The following is a 22605-nucleotide window of genomic DNA, read 5'->3' as shown; positions in this document are numbered from 1 at the left end:
TGTTTTATACAGATCAAAAGGTTTAGTGGAGATAAATCTACCTACATTTTATAATTTTCTTTGTTTTCTTGTTTTTATTTAACTTTTTTCCTGTCCTGTCTGTCTCTCATCTTCCTGCATCTCCTCTAAACTCTCCATAAAAATTGTTGCCTGGATTCTTACTTTTTTACCTCATCAGTTACTTTTGAGCAGATCAAAGAGATCTTCTGACCGCAAAGCGGAGCGCAGAGTCGATGCTGCATCAGTGAGGTGAAATCAGCGCAGCACATGATGAGCGAGTGCGTCAGGCACGATTAAAAGACTGTACCAGAGGATATAAACGGACATGAATGGTCGTGTGTTATTTACAGTTTTTTGGTTGCGTCACTTTGAGAATGTGCCGTGCGCAGAACGCAGCTGCCTGGAGCGCACCAACGCTCCCCCATAATTTGATCCCTGTTTCTGGATGAAAAACTGGACATTATCATGAATACAAGCAGGGGCGGCGTTAGGCCCAGCTACTTGGGCTCAAGCCCCGAATGTTTTATGAAAAGCCCCAGATCTAAAACGTGGAAGTAACATGCAGTACCACAGTCCAACAGAGAGGGAGCAGCTGGCAGTAGTTTGTATACAGCCTGCCTGAGCCTCCACCACTGAAGAAGAAGCCCTTCAGCAGCCAGCTTCTTCTACAGTCTCTGCCTGAAACGCATGAGTGAAGATGGACATAAGGACGTTTTTTAGACAAAAAGTACAACGGCACCCCCCCCCCCCCGGACAACCCAGACAGAGAGTGAAAAGTGGACATGTACGGCCTCCTGGTTTGATGTCAGCTCCGGCTTTCTCCACTCAGTTTATGGAAGATTTAAACACAAAACAGGAGACTGTCTTATATGCGAGACTGAGCCTGGTCATGCTACTCTCCAGGCCAGCGCATGTCATCACGGTGCGCACGTGGGGTGGTGGTGGTGAGGGTGCGTTCAAGAGTTGGGGTTGCTAAGCCGTTGCTCGGCCCAATTTTGGGGTTGCTTTGGCAATCCCTAGCTACCGCCTGGCGCCGACCATGGACGGTGCAGAGGAGTTGCCGCTCTGTCGGAATCACTGCGGCGCAGCTCCGTGAAAGGCTGAGCAGAGCATGCTTTTGTCAGGGCTTCTCGTTAGGTGCTATTTCAGCCAAATTTCTTAAATCAATCACTCCAGCATGCTCTTCAGCACCCAATGGCCGCAGTTTCACTGGATTGTGTCTATGACATGTGACAGACTTGCTCCAAGCTCCCGCAGCCATTACACTTTTCATCTTGTGCACCCCCTAGCGGCAGCTCGTGTACCCCCAGGGGTGCGCTCACCACAATTAGGGAATCCCTGGTTTATGTTACTGGGGCACTCTGTTCAGCTTGTTTGGACTAAATATAAATTAAAATGAATGGAACTTTAATGAGGCTGCACAGTGGTGAAATGGTTATTGCTGTTGCCTTGCAGCAAGAAGGTCCTGGGTTCGAATGGAGTTTGCATGTTCTCCTTGTGCATGCGTGGGTTCCCGGCTTCATCCCACAGTCCAAAAATATGACTGTCACATTAACTGGGCTATCCAAAAAATTGTACTTAGGTGTAAGTGTGTGTGCATTGTTGTATGCCCTGTGAGTCTCTGTTGCCCTGCGATGGACTGCCAACGTGTCCAGGGTGTATCCTCCTGCATGGCCAAAGAATGCTGGAGATAGGCCAGTACCCCGCAACTGATGAATGGATGGATGGAAATTTAATGGTATTATTGAAGGCTTATTGTTATTTTAAAAATGAAAGTGAATGGGATAAATGGATCATGCAAGCAAATACACCCTTCTCAGAGTGCGTCCCAACGCAGCAGCAATTTGTTTGATTTCCAACTCCAACTCATAAAAGAATGAAGCCCATACGTTCAGAAAAAACCCACTTTGTTTAAATAAGATGGTGGGCACGGCAGGGAAACAAGCCTGAGGCTGCCTTTTAACACTTTAAACGTGTTTAATATGGGCTGTTTATACGTCACTCTACCAAACGACAAATACAAAATTAAATAAAAGTTTACAGCAGATGTCACAAAATTGCTACAGAAATTTGACAAAAACTGAAATAAAGAAATCTACAGTTGGAACCAGACCAGATGGTTATTTACAAAGCTTCTGTTTGTAAAAACTGCACGTAAACTCCCACATTCTTGTGACACTCGGGCCATTGTTGTGCACTGTTTTTTAAGGTCTTATGTAGTCTGATTGTGTCCCTGTTTGCTTGCAGTTTATTCTCATTCTATCCAAAATGTTGTTGCACTTGGAACAAAAGGGATTCTTCGTTTAGTTTTCCACCCATCACAGACTCCTCCTACATTTGTCTGACTTTTCACACGATGTTACAAAAAACATTCAGGAGCATCAGCTTAAAGTGGTTGTTTTGGTTTGATGCATTTCGGAAAACAAGCATCAATTTTTTTGATGCACCAAAGGAAACATTTTGTGAAACAAATAAAAAAAATGTTATGCAAATCATTTCCTTTACTTTAAATGAAACAAAAAATGTTGAAATAGTTGTTTCATTATTATGGTAACTTTATGTCTTTTACATTTAATCTATATTATTAACTTCCTTAGAATGAAGTCCTAAATGTATCGAATATAAAAGGATGATTTATTTTAGATCCAACCAAATCTCGAAATACAAGTATTGCTTCAAACACACACTTCTACAACTCGTAAGGTATTTTTGACATGTTGAAACACAAATAATTAAATGTTGTGGACAACTGAAATGTTCCCCATTTTGTGTAAATCAGTGTATTTACCTCACTTGCTTATTAATTGATCTTGAAAAAATGGCTTAACATAAAGAGACCAAGCAGCTACAACCCAATTCCCTAAGGCCCAAACTTCATCATTTGGCAGCGTGTTTACAAAATAACACAATGTTCTTCAGTTCATCATATCAGTAAATCATATTTCAGCTTTAAATAAATGTGTACAATGCTGTGACCCCTGAGCTTGTTGATGACTTTAGGTGACATCAGAGGGGATAATTTTTCAGCAGTGGCCAAGTGGCATTCCTGTTTGGCTTTATTTATCCATCCGAGATATGCAAAGAATGCTCTTTCTCCAGAGCACTCCAGCCTCTTACAGTTAGAACAGCACAGGAGCTTTTACCCAGCAACACAAACATGTTTCAGTATGAAATAAACATTTAAAATATCATTTACATCACCTTTGTTTGATTTACCCACAGTATTGATACATGTGGGAAAAATGTCTAATTTTGTTGCTTTTCTTTTAGCGTCGTTAAGATTTTTCTGAATTACAATGGAACAAAGCTGTACTGAAAATCCTTTACTGCATAGTGCATATCAAATATCACCAGCTTCAGGAAGCCTTCTGCCCTCTCAGTTAATGACAACACCGCCCAATCATATATTTCTGAATTCAGCTCCAGCTCTTTCTTTTCCAAATATTTTAAGTTTCATCATTTCTCTCTGCTCTTTTTTTGTCTCCTTTTCCACAAACACACAGCACTTGTGCCACGGTCCAAGGTCGGGTTCACATCAGCATGCACCATGGAGCCGCATCTGCAGGAAACTGTATGATCACATAAGTAGCTGAGATTTAATAAGGTGCAATCAGTGAGAAGTAAACAGAGACTGAGCTACGCAGACATCCACATGCACGCACTGCAGCAGAGTGGTGCAGCAGAATTGTCACAGCTACCCGTCCCATCCACAGCTCTAGATCTATAACAGCATCCTGATTTTCATACCAGTTCCAGCAGAGACATCACTCGAATCCTACCTGAATCCTACTTATCATAGCCAAGCAACAGGAAACAGAGCAGCCAGTGACTTTACAGTAAAGTACAGCAAGGACTTACTTCTGCCAAATATTCTGCTGCCTCCTCCACTGCCATGTTTCTCAGCACGCAGCTGAATGTGTGAAACCTGAGCACTCAATTGCTGTGGCAGCTAGCCCTGGCCTGGAAGCCAGGGAGGGAGGGACAGGGGTGGGGGTGGGGGTGGGGGGTAGGATGGGGGGGGGGGGGGGGGGGGATAGGGGCATTATGTCACAGCTAATAATACCTGGCTACCAGTGAGAAAGTCCAGAGTGTAGAAGAAAAGCTGCAAAGATAGTCTCAAAACAGCAGGTTCGGACAACTAGTTTAGTTTTGAGTTTATGTGGTTTAAGACTTTCTAACATTCCAAATGAAGACTGGGGTATTTACTCCTCTGACTATATGCATCAAAGGTTAAGATGTGAAAAAAGTTTTACTTTCTCAAACAACATCACAAGTTCTTGTGCGGTCTGTTAGCACTCTGAGTGTGTGATGCCATGACTTTCTGTGAGTAAAAAAAAAACCTACAGATTTATTAGATATTTAGCTAAAAGACAGACCGTGTTGACTCCAACAATTAATTCTTACCCCTTCTTTCCACCGAGCCGTCAGCAGCACGTTACTGCAGCAGCACGTCATAGCTGCTGATAGGAACCGCTGTGGTCAACAGAACATTTTCCACCGGAGCCGTCAGCAGCGCAAGTTGGCCGCGTCTCAGGAGCAGCATGTCGCGGCCCTTACGCGCCGGTTCTATTTTCTACGCGCGACGCTTCTGAAATGGGTCAAGTTCGACATTTTTGGGGAAGGAAAGACAGGAAATCGGATGCGGAAACGGAGCGAAGCTCCCGAGATTTTCAGAATAAAGAAACGTACTGCCTTCCAGTTGCTTTACTTTAAAAAAAGTTACTAACTGTGCGGCCCCGTGAGAAGTTATCACCTAGCTAGCGGTCTCCTTTGTTTATCAGGTCCGTATTGGCGATTATAAAACGGACAGAACATAAAACACAAACCTTTTGGAGCCATGTTGTAATTTTCTCCTGCTTGTTGTTGTGTTTACTGACGAAGTCACTCGTGTGACTTCGTGCTCTGTCGGTGACAGGTGAATGCCGCCGTATTTACTTTCCGCTTGGTGATGCAGCTCGCGGATGGAACGCGCTTCACAACTTGGGTCGGCGCAAGCTGGCCAAGTGGTCCTCTTGGCTAAGCAGCCTGTTGGGACAGTGCCAAAATCTCTGATAGGCCAGTCAACCCCTGTGTTCTTGTTAAGGACACCTGAAAGTCTGTTCTACCGAGTACGGGAGGACGAGGACGGCATTTGGAACAGAACCGTACTCTGCTGTGTCCTGGCAAAAAGCCATTACAGTTATTAGCTTTCTCCTCTGATGTTCAGAGTTTAACAGTTTGCGACACAATGCATTATGGGAAATTCCGCAGAAGAATGCAGTGATGCATCCTTGATACAATGGGCGGAGCAAGAGCACATCCGGGAACTTTGAGCGAACTTGCCATTATTGTGTGAAGGATTTGAACAGTCCCTGGGCTATCGCTGATGATGTTTCACAAGGACGTGAGTACACAAGTTTGGACTAGTATGCATATTGAGAAACAGCCAGTGAGTATGTGGGTACAACCAAAACAAACATGGTGTCAATAAAAGAGCTCAGTAACTGGTTTATTTTGAGATCACAGCAGCAGTATCGTAGATGGTGTGAAATTCCTCTAAACCAGAGGTTCTGAGTGTGTCTCACTCGCTTTGTCAACTCCACTGACTGGTTACTTGTATACTGCAGTGTTCGGATCCATCGCATTAACTTCAAGGGGAAGCTCACAAACAACGCTTCAAATAGACGCAAGTGTGGCAGCCATTTTAAACATGTGTATGCATCGTTAAACAGCAAGTATATCACAGCACTAAGACCTACTTCTCTTAAAAAAGCTGGCTTTCCAGCATGAATGATCTGTTGAAGGTCAAAGGTCAGACATTTGCTGTTTAAGATAATCTCCTAGACAGCAGAATTCATGGTTCCATCAATTACAGTGTTGATCAGCGATACTCAAATGGCGGCCCGTGGGTCCTCTCTTTGTGGCCCCCAAACCCCACGCGCACCACCCACCGGGCGACGGTGACACAGGAGTTAAGTGCTCGCCCCGTAATCGGAAGGTTGCAGGGTTCGAGCCCCGCTCAGTCTGTCACTGTCGTTGTGTCCTTGAGCAAGACACTTAACCCACGTTGCCTGCTGGTGGTGGTCGGAGGGACTAGTGGCGCCTGTGCTCAGCAGCCTCGCCTCTGTCAGTGCGCCCCCAAGGCAGCTGTGGCTACATCGTAGCTCATCCTCACCAATGTGTGAATGTGTGTGTGAATGGGTGAATGACTGATTGTGTTGTAAAGCGCCTTGAGGGGTTCCAGGACTCTAGAAGGCGCTATATCAAATACAAGTCATTTACCATTTACCATGTACCCCAACCCCCGACCGGGAGGTGTAGGATAGATAGAGCTGAGGAAAATAATCAAATAATCAATGCATCGAGATGCGGGCATAAACAATTCTGCATCATAGAAGAGTACCATAATCAATTATAGTGGAATGTAGTTTAGTTATTTTAATGGTGGCACCAGCGTAACATCCAGACCTATCAAAGCAGGTGTTCTCCACATTTACCGGGTAGGAAACTTTGGTTCGCCTTTATGTGGTACAGCAAGGCTGAGCGCTGGAGTTGTAACCTGAGACCAGTGGCGGCTCCAGAATTTTTTTTCTGCAGGTGCTATGAAGACGCTAGTCTTTTTATTGAGGGTATTGAGGGTACTATGAAGGAAGTGGTCATGCATACCTATTGTTCTCTAAAACACCTTCAACACTAGCAGATACATGCGTGCACAAAACCTCAACAACACCTGAAACAATCATTAATATACATCATAAACACATGACCAATCGCTGACTTTTCCATTAAATCATAAACACATACAGCCACACAGAAAACCTTCTATAGTGTTGCAAGTTTAGCTAACGTTAGTGTTAGCATTTCCAGCGGCAAAACCCTCAACTGCTGCGGCGGTTGAGGGCTGACTCTTCATCCAGATCTGTAGGTTTTTGTGGGTCTGAGATCACTTCCAAAGATTCATTCATTTCTGACTGAACCTGTGGAAATTTGGGCAACAAAAACCGATCCATTTTACCACTAGCTCTACCTTTCACTCGTTCGCAGGTGGAAAATGAGGTCAAAGGTTAACATCAATTTCCTGTTTTGGTTAAAGTTTTCACTATCTATATGATAATTTACTGATAATTTTTGTTTTGTATGTTAAATATTATCACATCCACACGTTAAATTAAAATTAAATTGTAAAAAAAAAAATCTAATATTTACTTGGGTGCGCTATGGGGCTATCCAGGGGTAGCTATAGCGCCCTCCTGGCACCGCCACTGCCTGAGACCGAACCCGAACTGAATCAGCCCGATCGGTTCTGTTGGATTTGGGCCGTGAATTATGTTAATTGAGCGGGTTGTCACGCGGCGCGCTCCGCTCGCTCAATCAGAGAGCGAGAGAGAAAGAGAGAGAGAGAGAGAGAGAGAGAGAGAGAGAGAGAGAGAGAATCGGAGGACGCTCCTTCAAACGCGCATTATTGTTTTCATAATTTCATTATTATTTCTCCTGGAAGCGCTCAGTCAGACCGAGTGTTGTGATGTCGGGAGATCCGGTCTTGGGGAGGGAGCGGGGTCAATGACGGCGGATGAAGCGTAATCATCTGTCTCTTTTATTTAGGGACACGGAGAAGTTAAAAGGAGAGAGAAATAGAAGATAGAAGTTCTTGTTCCACTTTATTCTTTTGTTTCATGATGATAAACTGATGTTAAATTCAGCTTACAGGGAAATGGGGAGGAAGCTTTGGTTCATTTTAAGTTACAGGAGAACTTGTTTCCTATCTGCTCCCCCAGAGACAGCATGGACATGAGGGTCACATGGTGAGGGAAACTCAAGTCACCCCCCCCCCCCCCCCCCACCCCCCCGTCCGGCCGTCTTGCTTCCGGGTCTTTTTTGTTAGTGGCCCCGCAGACCATTATAATTTAGGACCACTGGTGTAGATAATAGGGTTCTGCTGATCACATCTCAAGCATTCTGTCTCACAAACTACAGTGAATTAGGGGAGTTAGGGTCTCTTAGGCAAATTCAAATTCCTCTTATTTATTTATAACAAGCAAGGCCTCCACACACACGCACACACACACACACACACACACACACACACACACACACACACACACACACACACACACACACACACACACACACACACACACACACACACACACACACACACACACACACACCAGGGTAGTAACTTCCCAGACCCTTTAGTATTAATATTTTTATCTTGTGACCTGTAGCTTATCATACTAAAGCCTGTTACTGAGGCTGGATCAAAGTCTTCACTACCTGGGAGGAAATAAGCTCCCTTACCCAAGGCCCAGTGGCGAGGTCTCCATGTTATCTCTTCAGCTTCCCAAGGCCAGGCAATGTGGAAAACAACTTACTTTGAACTGTTGTATGTGACGCTTACACTTAAAAGTTAACTTCACAAAAAAAAAAACATTTAAAATGATTTTTTATTTCTGATTATAATCAGTCATTCTGAGTTTTTCATGCAGGCTGAACATTGAAATAGTCTCCTACACCTATCTGCTGATTTAGCTTCTGATAGAAAATAGATGATGAAAATCTAGGATTTGAAAAGCCTGACAGCATGACATCACACTTTCACATTTATGGATTCACCCATCTTGATTCATGACAGGGAAGGCTGTTGTTGATTTAAGTGTCCAGGAAACAGCAGAGAATGTCTTGACTAGCAGAAGCTAACCATTAGCATTAGAAACTCCACCACTCAGCAGAGCTCCTTCAGGCTTGTTTAATTTTTGGAGATAAAACATCAACATTGCAGAGCAAACATAATCATCGAGTCATGCTGCTGTTATCCAATCAGAGGTGAGATGTCCCAATATCAGAAAATAAGACTCTAAATCCTGCTGTCTGATGCTACTTTGTTTTCCAGCTGAATTCTACCTCCTCAGACGCACCGGAGCCCCCCCCCCCCCCCCCTCCCCCAGAGCGTGACTTACAAGGCATTCCTTCCTACTAGAGACCATAGCAAATGTATTAAAAAAGAGAAAAAGTTGACGTTTAAACCACAGTTCCTCAATCCAGATCCTCCTATCCTGCATTTCCAGTAGTTCAAGAAAACAAAAAACACACAGATTGAACTTACGCTCTACATATATTTATCAACTGTCTTAAGTCAATTATCACACCACCATTTAAGACAGTGCTTCCTAGATGTGACTACAGAAACCAACCAATGCATTAAACAGTCTGGATGCAGTAAATCACTGGTTTAAAGTTGGATGACAGGAATCTAAATAAACCCTGTTTAGCCTCAGTCATTTTGTTTTGTTTGCCAGATGCAAAGTTTACCTTCCGATTACACAAAACCAAACAAGAAGGAATAATGTTACATATCCTGTGTATCTGATTTCCAAACACAACATGTTATGAAACAGGGAGACAATAACCTGCTGGTCTTTTGGGAAAAGAGCTGCAGGAGCAGTCATATAACAGAATCTGCTAATGGTGGAAACATCTCAAAATCAGCTCGTTCCAGACAGGTGAGTAGAGAAATACCGAGTCAGTTTATACTACACTCACTGTTATTTACTGAAAAAACACACAAATCTTGTCTTTGCTTTTATTTCAGGAAAGTTACACAAACTTGTCTTTAAGAATACCAGACTGATAAGAAATGGTAGGTAGACACAGCTTGAACGAATCCCAGTAAGGAGCTTTTCACCCCGGACTTATCTAGTCTAGTCTAAATAATGCTAAAATGTAGTCATGGCTCACAAAAAAGCAAAGAAACAGTCAAATTATTAATTTTAAATGGATTCTTAAGCTGTTTTAAAGTGTGTTTGTCCAGAAAAATCTCTCTGCCAATAGCTTCCTGAATTGCCTCTGTTTAAAGAGAGATTTTCAACATCCATATCTGCAGGTTACAATTGTACAAAAATAGAAAATCAGTGAACACCATAAAAACAGAATTGGTTCACCTCGGTTTCAGAAATATACAATTTGTTAAAAAAATCTTAATGTGTTTGCTGCACCCACATCCCAGCTACACAGAAAACAATGTAAACTGATTTTGTAGCTAAGCCATATTTTTGCTTGCAATAATATTTTTCACCTTTACTATTTTGTCAAACTTAACAGCTTTTATGAGGGCGTGCATCAGTCAGTAGCTCGTTTTATTTTATTTTCATTTTCTTTAAAAAGCTCTCTGCAGTGTTCTTAACAGAATTAAAATAAAAACACATTCTTGGTTTATTTTGTTATGAAACATTTTAGTGTTTAAAAAAGCATGTGTGGCCACCATATGACCTCACTGTAACTCTTCATGCTGCAGCTCAGAGCTGTTCTAGCAGTTCTCCTGCCCATGGCTGCGTATCGCCTCAGCCAATGGACTGCAGTGACGTCTACAGAACTGGGTGGGGCCTGGATGGAGTCTACACCATCTACCCGGCTGGACCCACCTCCCCTGTGCAGGTTTACTGTGACATGAGCCAGGATGACGTTCTGCAGAGAAATGGACGGTGAGGATAAAGGAACAAGGTTCACTGTGAACGAACAACGACTCAGCATTTCTTCTTGCCAAATATCAGTTCTGGCCTCATTTCCTCCCTTATGCACTTGCAGTGATGTTAATAGGTGTTTTATAATAAAAATGTACTCAGGCTGAAGATCGTCATCATTTAAGCATGTTTTTCCTTTAACCTGATCTGAAAACAGGTGATTCAGAGGAGAAAAGATGGCACAGTCAACTTCTTCATGAAATGGGATCATTACAAAACAGGATTTGGGAGCGCTGCTGGAGAGTACTGGCTCGGTATAAAGACAGCTTTGTGTTTAAAAACAACAAATTAGTCTTTTTCTACTTTTAACGAATATACATAAATGAAAGTTTGATAATAGAAGAGGTTTAAATTAGTGATGGTATTCTTGTTCTGTCGGTTCTTTGTACTCAATACAAATTTGTATTTTTCATAATTATTCAATTTAGTCTGCTCCTGTTGCCCAGTTTTAATTACTCAAGTTATTGTTTCTAGCACATCCAGAGTTCAGAAATCCCTATCTGGGTTTTTCATGTTTATGACCATTTTAGGCCTCTGATGACTCAGGCCAAGAGCTATGAACTGAGGGTGGACATGGAGGACTTGAGGGTCAGAAGGTCTTTGCCAGTTACTCCGCCTTCTCCGTTGGGCCTGAGTCTGAAGGATACAAGCTGAACCTGGGGAGTTTCACCAGGGGAGCAGCAGGTGTGGCATCTACTTAATTTTGGCTTAAAATCTATTTTTATTTCAGCTGAAAGTAAAACAGCTTAAAAAAATGTTAGTGATTTATGTTTTCGACTAGACACACACTCCTCAAACTGCACCAGGCTGGCCTTCGGAGCTTTCTGGCACACAGCGTGCTTTGGAGCCAACCCAAATGGCATCTACACCTGGGGTCCTTCACCACGTGCAGCTGGTGTAAACACTTTGGAATACTCTCTAAAAACCATGATAATGAAGATTAGACCCATCACTGCTTAAAGATGATTTATTTATTTAATTTTCTCAAATATCAAATCTTTTATAATTTGTCTATTTGTTCATATAGATGGATGACTGGACAGAAAAGTTGCATTTCACTTTTCGTCACTGCAAATATTTCTTTAGACTCAATGCAACAAAGTAACACGAACAAATTAAAAGGATATCAAAGGAACAAATCAAATAAAGCACGTCTTAGCAGAAAACACGAGGCAATGCATGAACTCAGACATGTCAGACAAATTTAAAAGACAACTGCATAAATAAAAGTACAATAGTTTTGCTATGCAATAAAATCTAGATTTATAAAATAATTACTGTACATTTATTATTTTTTACAAATGCAAAAATCCAGTGTTTACGAAAACACGTCGGACATTCAATCAGTACCAAAGTGTTGAAATAAAAAGTAAGAAGTAACACGAAGAATTTAGACTTGGGACTACATTACGACAAAGCACAGCTTTAAGACGTTGCAGCATGGCACATGGATATAACACAGCGGTTATAAAAATATAAAATTTTGTTTTGAGAAAAAAATAAATAAAAACATGTTTTAATAAATAAACATTTAATTTGATCAGATTGATTTTCTAACTATTTAAACAGATTCATGTCACATTAAAAATATGCACAGGTCAGAGGTCTCCACAATACCCAATGTTAATTACATACAAATCTGAAGCACGCTACGTAGTTTAAAAATGTCCTGGCAGGCATAGCTCATAAGTTTTTGCTAAAACTGTGAATCCATCAAAAAATTAATCAAATTCTAGAAAATCTTGTCTTGTAATTTTATTTTGTTGTAACTTAACAAAAATATTTCCCACAAATTAAAATGGCCCCAGGTGTTAATTATTTTAGTGGTTTAACAGCTGACTGGTTATGTGTGTCATCTAAGAGGGAGAAGCAGAGGAGTTCCCTCTTTATGGGAAGGAAGTCTGGTCCAACATCACAGATGCCCCCCTACATCAGCACATCCAGAGATTAATGATCCATTTTTGGTGCTCGATGGTGTCTGAAGGAGATGAAAGCCCCCTGCTGGCTGTTCTGCAGTACTACACGAGCTGCAGTAAAGAGAAGCTCCAGCTCAGCCGGTGATCATGTAAAATCCTAAGATGTATCAGAATCTTGTGTGGATGGATAAAACAGCATTGCATGACTTCTTAGAGTATAAACAATAATGTGAGTTATACTGTAAAACAAGGCAGGTTATACAAGAGCAGGAACCTTATGAAAAGAACCCTGAAAAGGTTGTTATTTATTATGAAATCAACACAAAATGAATAGATAAATGAAGTGAGTTTTATTGTGCGTGTGTGTGTATGCTGTGCTGCCTCTGATTCGCTGCTGACTCCTGCACTCTGATTGGCTGCTTGGCTACCGCAGTCTCTGTGTTCTCACAGCACTTGAGTTACAGATGGAGGGGGATAAAAACAGCACGAGCGAACTCTTCATTGACCCGTTTCCTGTCACTCTTTTCTCCTTTCATCAAACAAACAAGTCTCCTGATCTGTGATCTGCCAGGTTTATTTCCAGCATACTCTCAACAAAGCAGTTGGCCGTATTTTTAGGGTCTTTTTATCTTTTTTTAAGAGGATGTTCAAACTACAGACGGGAGACTTCAGCACAATTGGCTAACTGCTCCTTCCTCTCTGTGTGGAAGCAGATGACGTTGCTCTGCTGCTGGATCACAGTCTGATGGGAGTGCACATCCATATGAGAGCATGCAGTGCATTTAAATTAGACACAAACACCTTTTGACAGAGCTCAGACCTGCAGGCAAACGCTTTTCCAAAACACAAAACTTCAGACCTGTCTGTGTTGAGATTGTGTCGCAGCAAAAACAACAGGGTAAAATGAAAACCAGCTAATGTAAAACCATTTCCTGCTGATCCTCTCTGACAGAGACAGAGCACTGGTCATGAATAAATTACCATCTGCCCTGATGCAAAAGCATGCACAACATGCAGGGCACAGACAGAGAAGAGCATAGAGTGAAGAACAACATGCATGCTATAAAAATGCTTTCATGCATCTTCATTGTTTTTGGGTGTTTGAGCCAATACCAACTTGAGTTTAGAGACCCTACAGCTCCTTATGAGGCTACACTTGGACACCGCAGAAGGCCACAGAACTATGATAAACTGTAAACATTTGACTATCAGAATAAAATCACATCTGATTGTTCATAAATTTTGCAGATTTTTGGTAAGAATCAAAAGTCTGCAAGTTGCAAAAATGTCATAGGACATTCTGCTTTTATCCTCTGGACATTAAATAAATGAACGTCAGCTTCTCTGTGACTCTGGAGGAAAATCAGGGGAGACAACAGTTAATAGGACAAACATCTGATCATCCATCATTAAAGATGTAACCAGACATCAAGACTTTGATTTGCTGCTGCAAACAAGTCAAATGAAACCAACACAAAACACTGAAGTACTTCCTCGGGTGTTGTGGCATGATGAATCTAAGGCTATCTCACTGGGTTGTGAATTACGGTGACAAACTATGAGCTTCCAAAAACGTCCCAAAATGTTTGTAAAACTTTTTCATTTCTTCAAGGAAGAGTTCCTTACGCTTCCAAGTTACATTTTCTCCATGAATAAAGGCATGAGGCACATAGCAAATGTGTTGGGAATTCGCTTTTATTTAGTTTGCATGAGTTGGACAAATATGAGACTTTGGGTGGGTTGTGGTGAGGATAAATCAGCATAAATTACAAACCAATAATAAAATAAGTAAAACATTTTTGGCTAAGGTTCAAGAAAGTTTGCAGTGACAACCAGCACAACTACAGCCTAGCATGGGAGCCAGGCAGACGCACATCTCAGAACCCTCGGAAGATGGTAGCTTGTGGCTGACTGTGTGTAGCAGCTGTTCCTGGCTGAGAGACGGGAGAGGTCTGGTGCCTGCCTTTCTGAGCTGCCTCTGCAAGGATGAGATGGCAGATACGGGGGTCTCTGATTGCATGGCCGCTGCTGTTAGAGGGCGAGGCACGTTATTAAAACTTAGCAAACCTCTCTGCAATGGTGACCTCATGGATCTTTGACCGCGGTAGACTACTGAAGCCCTGAAGCCTCTGCTAGCTGGCCTCGATCAGCTTACCTAGATTCAGAGTATTCTCTCTGCAATCCAGTGGACATTAGAGGTAGTTCCACTGGATTGACAGACCGGGGTGGTGGTCCCCCTATTTAAAACGGGGGGCCGCAGGGTGGGGGATCACACTCCTGAGCGTCCTTGGAAAGGTCTACTCAGGGTTTCTGGAGAGGAGGGTCCATTGGATTGTCCAACCTCAGATTCAGGAGGAGAAATGTTTTTGTTCTGGCCGTGGAACACTGGACTAGCTCTATACCATTAGGAGGGTCCTGGAGGGTGCGTGTGGGCATTTGCCCAACCAACCTACATGTGTTTTGTAGATCTGGAGACGGTGTTTGACTGCGTCCCTTGGAAGGCCTGTGTGTGTGTGTGTGTGTGTGTGTGGGGGGGGGGGGGGGGGGGGGGTACTCCGAGATTATGGGGTAGCAGGCCCTCTGATACAGGCTGTTAGGTCCCATGTACTGTATGACCAGTGTCAGAGCTTAGTCCACATTGCCGGCAGTAAGGCGGGCTCATTTCCAGTGAGGCTGCCCTTTGTCACCGATTCTGTTCATAACTCTTATGGACAGGATTTCTAGGCACAGCCAAGGTGTTCAGGGGATTCGTTTTGGTGGCCTGAGGATCGGATCTCTGCTTTTTGTTGATGATGTGGCCTTGTTGGCTTCATCAGAACGTGATCTCCGACTCTCACTGGAGCGGTCTGCAGCCGAGTGTGATGGGCAGCTGGGGCAGCTAGGATGAGAATCAGCTCATCTAAATCCTAAAGAGAGCTGAGCCAGAAGGCAATCTCTCAATTTACCGGTCGATCTAAATGAAGACCCAGGACATGCTAGAGGGACTATTGGGCCATTCCCATTTGTACCGGGTCGGCCCGGGCCGGGTAGCGTAGGTTGTTTACATATCTGGGTGGCCTGGTATTTTTCCGGGCCAACCAAGGCTCATTCTCAGCCCTCTTCTCGAGGGGGTCTGCTTCAGGCCGACCAGGGCCAACACACCCACTGCTGACAGCAAATTCACACCTTCCATTAGAGCAAGCCTCTGATTGGTGGGTAGAATCAGCCCACATGGGCTTAAGGCAAGGATGTGTGGAATCAACCGGGCCAGGCTGGGGCCGACTGGGGCTACCCGGCCCGGGCCGACCAGGTACAGATGGGAATGGCCCATAAGTCTCTTGGCTGGCCAGGGAATGCCTTTGGATTCCCCCAGAGGAGCTGGCCCAAGTGGCTGGGGAGAGGTAAGTCTGGGTCTCCCTGCTTAGGCTGCTGCCCCCACAACCTGACCCCAGATAAGCGCCCAAAAATGGATAGCATTTCAGTACCCAGCCCGCCCAACCAACACATTATATTTCAACCCATCTGTGACCAAGCATTGACTATATTAACATTAGTCACAGGCTGAGGCCCTCCCCAGAGCTAGCCGCTAGCGCTAGCTCTGATGCTCATGCTGCCTGTCTATCAAATCTAATTATTCATAATTTCAAGATCACCCCCCTCAGAGTTGTCATGACTGTAAACTAGATCGATCAAACCTAAAAAGTGTTTTTTGAACCAGGCTGTAAACATGTTTATTTCTGCTGTGAAGTTGATATTTTTTAAATGGGAGTCAGTGAGATTTGCTCACTTCTGGTGCCAGCCCCTAGCAGAAAAAGACATAACTACACTTTTTGGCACAGTGTTGGGAGCAGTTCTGGATTCGTGGGGTGCCCCCTTGGCGTGAATTAGCACTTAGTGATGGTGAGATCACAGACAGAAAAATGTAGGATTTTATCCTTACTGATGGCAAAATCACACGCACACAAAAAAGATTTTTGAAGAAGAAACATATTTTATAGCTCGTCGTCTTATGATAAAAATCATGAGGTGCTTTATAAGAACAAAATATTAATAAAAAGTATTTAAAAATCATAAAAAGAAAAATAGATATGAATAAAAAATGTGAACACAAAAATTAAACAGGTGATCCCAGGATCCCAAAAAGACAGAACTGGTAGAAACAGCATTCTGAACCACCTGTAGACGGTTCAGGAAGGTTCTGCTCAGACACGTGAAAAGAGAGTTGCTAACGGTTGATAACAGTCTCAAGTTCAGTGCAGGACAGAATGGGACTCAGCTTAGCAATGTTCCTGAGATGGAAGATGACTGATTCCGATTACCAGATGATTACCGTATTGACCCGAATACAGGACGACCCAGGTTATAAGACTAATCTTCAGGAAAAGACAAGAAAAATCACTTTTTAAATAAACTATTTTTATTGAAATTTTGAGAACAAATACTGAGCAAAAATACTATTTTATTGCAAACTATCAGAACTTTGCTGACATGTGAAATCAAAAGTCAAATGAGGCTTTTATTCAGACGCCCTCTGCTGCGGGGTGTACCATCAGATCGCTACACCTGCCGACTCCTCCCAGAACATCATCCTCACTGCCATCCAATGCATGCAATGTTTGACGCCTCTGCTGAATTGACCATCGTCATCTTAACATTTGCATAACTCTGCCTTATAGCTTGTTAACTTGCCCCACTTTCGGTCCACTCTGCTCCAGACCTCTCATCTCCATTTTTTTCTCCTGTTGAGAACATACAGCCTGGCGCCCCCTGCTGTTACTGGTGTGTAATGACCCCCCATGCTAAGACCCCAATTATTAGACTTCCCCACAATTTTAAATTTTTTTCAATGAAAAAACCTCGTCTTATATTCGGGTCAATACAATATTTTGGTTGCATGTTTAATTTCTTACCTAACAATAAAGAGATCGACAGGCGGATTGGGTCAGCGTCTGCGGTGATGCGGACACTGATCCGGTCTGTTGTGGTGAAGAAGGAGCTGAGCCAGAAAGCCAGGCTCTCGATTTACCAGTCAATCTACTGCCCAGTCCTCACCTATGGTCATGAGCTTTGGGTAATGACTGAAAGAATGAGATTGCAGATACAAGCGGCCGAATTGAGTTTTCTACGCGGGGTGGCTGGGCTCAGCCTTAAGGATAGGGTAAGGAGCTTGAACATTAGGGAAAGACTCAGAGTATAGCCGCTGCTCCTCCATATCGAGAGGAGTCAGTTGAGGTGGTTTGGGCATCTTGTTAGGATGCCAACTAGACGCCTCACCAGGGAGGTGTTTCAGGCATGTCCTGCCAGCAGGAGGTTCTCAGGTCGACCCAGGACACTTTGGAGAAAGTACATCTCCAATCTGGTCCAGGAACGCCTTCGGGTTCTGCCAGAGGAGCTGATGGAGGTGGACGGGAGAGGACAGCCTGGAACTCCCTAGTTGGGATGCTGCCCCCGCAACCCGGATAGGTGGAAGACGACGAGACGAGACCTTACAATAAAATATTTTAAGTAATGAAGCTCAAAACCGTTCTCACTTGACCACATTAGATATTGTAGTCATTTCCTAGTGTTACTTCTTTCTCTGCATGAGAAAAGGCTTTAGTTCTTGGAGTCCAAAGCTAATTAAGGAATTGTCTGGTGAATCAATAAGAGCACTTTAGCTGTATGTACAACATCAGCATGGCTCTCGCCACTATCTGCTGACTGTCTGGCCTCGGGCCGCCACTGGGCACAAACGCTGAGCAGGGGATCTCATTTTAGTATCTCTGATTGTTAATTATTCTTTAAGCCTAACACGGCCCTAAATTGTTTAGAAACACCCAAGAAAGTGTCAAATAAAATAAAAATAAATCTAAAAATGACTCAAGTGTCTGAGAATTCAAATGTTGGAAGTGTTTTCACTGACACAGATTTTTGAGTGGAGTTAGTATGTTCTCCTCACATACGATGCATGGGTTTTCTCAGGGTACTCCTGTTACACACCAAAAACATGCATGTTAGGTACCTGTAGGTAAACTTTGGGTAAAAACATAAACATAGCTACAACTGGACCATAATAAACAGATTTTTTAATAACCACATTTCTAAATAAACTTAAACACACACATAATATCTCTCTCTCTCTCTCTCTCTCTCTCTCTCTCTCTCTCTCTCTCTCTCTCTCTCTCTCTCTCTCTCTCTCTCTCTCTCTCTCTGTCTCTCTCTCTCTCTCTCTCTCTGTCTCTCTCTCTCTCTCTCTCTCTCTATATATATATATATATGTATATATATATGTATTTGATGCAATATGGTCTAAAATCAATATCACCATATATAGAGCTCCGGACCCCACGTGACTCTCAGTTAGTGGACGCCATTTTGGCATGCAAAAAAGGTAAACAAACACGGATGTAACCATGAACATGAACGGGATCAGCTTGGATTTTACTTCGTCGGAGTTTACTTCACACTTTAAAACAGAAGAAATCGTTTTATATAGTCAGAAATTAAATAGACTAAACATCTCCAACCCTTACCGTACCCCTGGGATACTTTTTTAAAACGCCAGAAGCTGTCGGAGCGGCACAACACCGGACCTGGCCGGGGGAACCCCTTAGGATTCCCCCGGCCGGAGGAGCTGGGGAGAAGGTCTGGGACTCTCGACTCTACTGCCCGCTCCGACGCCAGAAGCTGTCGGAGCGGGCTTCTTACCGGCACAACACCGGACCTGACCGGGGAACCCCTTGGGATTTACCCGGAGGAGCTGGCTCCGGCGGCTGGGGAGAGGGAAGTCACGCTACTGCCCCCGCAACCCGACTCCGGATACGCGGATGAAAATGGATGGATGGACGGACAAATAACAGATTTACACGTAAGTAGTCTCGGTGAGACAGATAACAGCAATCCAAAGTCTATTTTATGTGTGATCTGACAATTGATCAACCATTGCTTAAAAATGAAACACAGCTTAGCCGGTTAATTGCTGTGATCATAAGACACGGAAACGGCAGCACGCAGAACTCACGAGGAAACGTTTTACGTGATGTTTACTTGTTGCTATGAGTAATAAGACAGAAAAAGCCACGCCAAAATAAGTTTAGGAAGCCCACTAAGAATCATAATAAAAGCATTTAAAATAAACACCACACACAGTTGAGGAAACGTTGGTTTAAGTACCTGATATGAAGCGGTCGCTGCATAAGCGAAAACCTTTACTCTCGGGATCCCACAGCTTCATTTATCCCGGTCACTAGTGCGTTTTATTACAATGATCCAACGTTTGCGGCGCTCCGGATCTGGGGAATCCTGTAGATGGCTCATTCCTTATGTCGTCCGTGTCTGTTCTGCATCCTGGGGCACAACAGGAATCTACCATATTTCCCGTTTGATTGAGTTTTCTGACAATAACAAATAGTCCAGCTGCCGGCTTCTGCATGCCAATATGGCGCCGTTTCGATTTGAACTGTTGCATGCCGGGAGAAGTGACGTCAACTCCCGGAGCTCTATTGAGGTTTTCACCTCGATAATGATAAATGAACGATAACTACAGGTTTGTGCAGAAACAAAAGTTGCCCACTAGATGGGGCAGTAACATGTATTACTTTGAGTCACATTTTTACATGACTCAAGGTGGTACAGCTTCTTAAAGGGACATGAATGTTGCCAACCTACACACACCTTTTCATTGTTTTTATTATCAAATTTACTGAGGTGGGAAAAAATATCTCGATAAGAGTCAGATATTTCGATAACGATCCATTTTCAATTTATTGCCCAGCCCTAATATATGACCAATCATTAGAGATTCACCAAAATGTTTTATCTGAGTCACCAACCTAATCAATGATGGACCGATCTGATACTCAAAAATCTCCTTATAGTTTTTTATCTAATAAAATGAAAAAAAAAATAAATAAACAAAACTGAAACACTTTTATGCAGAATGGAGGATAAAACATAACCAATACACAAGGATTGTGGGTAATTTGATGGCCTTTGGCTCTTTTTTATTCATCTTGAAATAAATCACTGAAAAATATTTTAAATTCTTCACAAACCTCAGATAACGTACTTCTTCTACATTGTTTAAACCTTCTTTTGTTGCTATTGTTTATGTCTCTGATAAGAGACATGCTTTATGTAAGGAATGATCCTAGTAAGGAGGATTTTGCAAAGCTTACAGCTTTTATAAGACACCCACAGATGTTTTTAATCTGCTGGTTTGTGTATGCTAGCAAAGAAAATCCAACCAAGTGATACTTTATTGTCATTTTATTAATTACACCCAATGGAGTGTTCTACATCATCCATCCATACATCCATCCATCCTGGAGTCGGGTCACGAGGGCAGCAGCCTCGAACAAGAGGCCCAGACATCCCTCTCCCCAGCCACTTGGGCCAGCTCTTCCGGGGGAATCCTAAGGCATTACCTGGCCAGGTGAGAGACATAGTCCCTCCAACGTGTCCTTGGTCATCCTTTAGGCCCCCTCCCGGTTGGACGCGCCCGGAAAACCTCACTAGGGAGGCATCCAGGAGGCATCCGGACCAGATGCCCGAGCCACCTCAACTGGCTCCTCTTGATGTGGAGGAGCAGCGGATCTACACCAAGCCCCTCCCGGATGACCGAGCTTCTTACCCTATCTCCAAGGGAGAGCCCAGCCACTCATGAGGAGAAAACTCATTTTGGCCGCTTGTATCCGTGATCTCAATCCTTCGGTCACTACCCAAAGATTGTGACTATAAGTGAGGGTAGGAACATAGATCAACCAGACAGCTGTAAGCCTCTGCTGAAAGGTGTAAGGCTGTGCTTTGTCATAAAGTAGTCCCAAGTCTAAACAGTGCCTGTGATTCCTTTATGTTACTAATTATTTTCACTTGCAGTTAGTCTGATTATTTAGGTCAACAATCAGAATATGGATCACTACGGAGTGATTTTAAAGATGTTTTTACTCACAATGCTAGTTGGATACAATCACTTACTTTGTTTTATGCTAAGCTAAAGGAGTACAGCTGGGTCAGGAGAATGACTGGGCTGGTTAAAAATAGTTGTTTCCCACTTTTCCAACTCTGGGAAATATGTCAGCAGGCAAAATTGTAATTTTGGGTGCAATATCCCTTTAAACATTGTTAAAACGGTTTGCTTTTGGTCAAAATATAAAAGTAAACCAATTTAAAACAGACAAACTTGACAATTCTGGATTTCTTGGGATACAAAAACTCATCGAAGCTGAGTGACGGAGTCTGTCTGATCCAGAGAGGTCTTCTTCTCAAATTCAAAAAGGCCACTTTATATGAGAATTACAGTCAGACACACACACACACACACACACACACACACACACACACACACACACACACACACACACACACACACACACACACACACACACACAAAATTCATGTCACATCCAACCTCTTCTGGCTTTAAGGTGTCCAAAAATACCACCTCAGAGTATTTCCTGGTTTGAAAACCTCAATTTATTCACTGTTGGAGGCCAATATCCTTCATTAAATCACAATGTTCCTCTTGCCCAACTATTGTTTTAAACGAGTTAAGAGTCACGTGTAAACAAAGAAGAGGGGAGCTACCGCGATCAATTACACTCCATGATGATAAACGTACACAAGTAAAAACAGAAAGGATCAACAGATCTTGAACAAAGTGATCACAAAGTTTTCCAGCATATCAGCCCCTATTTTCATTCTGAATAACGACACTCCATTTACACCGTGGTTCCCAAATTTGGGGTCCAGACCCCAATAACTATTTCTCAATTCTATAATTTCACTATAGTTGTTAGAAGCTAAAATAAGCCATCAAAAATGTAGTTTATAAGTAGCTGTTTGCTTTGTCTTTAATGTGTTCCAGTCATATTTGGGCCACAAGTTCTTGCCATTAATGCATAAAGCAGAAAAGTTTGGGAATCACAGATTTACACCTTCATTTGAGGTACTTCTATAGTACAACATAGAACATACGTTTGGTTTGCCACACCGATGATCTGCATAGCCAGTTGTCCTTGTTCTGATGTGATTGTGATAGAACCATTTACCGTGATGCAGGTAAACTCAGATGATCTCCATCTCCAACTGGTAATGGTTTGGGGTACTAGTGAATCAAGGGGTTATATCATCTTTTTTCTTTGAAGTCTCAAAAGGAATGAATCACTGTTGATTTTTGAGCCATTAAGGTAAAACATGGAGCAGTTTGTTTCATGTGAATTAAACATTCATATTCT

General features: G+C 42.9%; 1 protein-coding gene and 1 pseudogene across 21 annotated transcripts in view; one reads left to right on the top strand and one right to left on the bottom strand.

The window, feature by feature from the left end:
- ank3b (ankyrin 3b) overlaps nt 1–22605 on the bottom strand; it is a 150162-nt gene that overhangs the window by 116605 nt on the left and 10952 nt on the right. The gene's annotated exons all lie outside the window — the stretch shown is intronic.
- Nucleotides 10262–11648, top strand: LOC107387639 (microfibril-associated glycoprotein 4-like; annotated as a pseudogene).

Source organism: Nothobranchius furzeri, chromosome 16, assembly GCF_043380555.1.
Source record: "Nothobranchius furzeri strain GRZ-AD chromosome 16, NfurGRZ-RIMD1, whole genome shotgun sequence".
Lineage (NCBI taxonomy): Eukaryota > Metazoa > Chordata > Actinopteri > Cyprinodontiformes > Nothobranchiidae > Nothobranchius > Nothobranchius furzeri.
The sequence above is the reverse complement of the archived record's forward strand: the minus strand, read 5'-3'. Positions and strand labels throughout refer to the sequence as shown.